We start from the raw sequence: 810 nt of genomic DNA on the forward strand, positions 1-810 counted from the left end.
TCTGTGAAATTATAGCCACAGAAACAATTAGATATATCAGAATTATAAAAAATTAAAGAATAAAACCTATACTATACTTGTCCTTTAACTTACATTTCTGCTATATTTCTTAATGCTAATAAAGGTTCAGGGATAATAATTAAATTTTAAAGAGATATTAGAGATTAAGATTTGGAATTAACTAAAAATCAAATCATATTATATATCTTAAAATATATTATCCCAAACCCGTGATGCCTAAGAAGCTGGGCATCTAACAGAATTTTTAAGCATGGTCGTACTTATAATATGCTATTAGCCACAAACTCCGTCTTAGAGGAAATGATAGCAAGAAAATTCTGTCCAGCTTGAACAAGAAATAGAAACCCATTATACATAATATTTCCCACCCAGCATATTGGTGCTAATATCATGAAGCTGATCGCATTCATGCATACTAAAATTACTAAGTTCATTAGACACTTCCCAATGACCAACATTAATAGTTTAAGATAAAGACCGAACAAAACACAACACAGTATGGAACACGACGTAGTGGGACAAAAGACACACTCGAAGAGAGTTGCGTCCGTTACCTAAATATGGTAAACACCATCACATAAATTCCTAAAATTAGACACATGTTCTTGCCCAATTAAGACCCTCATCATCATTACTACTAGGTAGTCGTCAGCATCCCCAAACTATATATTAGCCCCCATTTATAGCGTTATACGCCTATCATATCATTCAATCAAGACGGATCACCTTTAACGGTATCATGTACAGTAGAAAACAATAAATCAACAACCAAAAAAAAAAAAAAATACA

The 810-nt window shown here is 32.2% G+C and overlaps 1 protein-coding gene across 4 annotated transcripts in view; it reads right to left on the minus strand.

The window, feature by feature from the left end:
- Positions 1-810, minus strand: part of LOC107645586 (RNA-binding protein BRN1) — a 4,982-nt gene that overhangs the window by 3,354 nt on the left and 818 nt on the right. The window lies entirely within an intron of this gene.

The sequence above is a fragment of the Arachis ipaensis genome, chromosome B06 (genome assembly GCF_000816755.2).
Source record: "Arachis ipaensis cultivar K30076 chromosome B06, Araip1.1, whole genome shotgun sequence".
NCBI classification, from domain to species: Eukaryota; Viridiplantae; Streptophyta; class Magnoliopsida; order Fabales; family Fabaceae; genus Arachis; species Arachis ipaensis.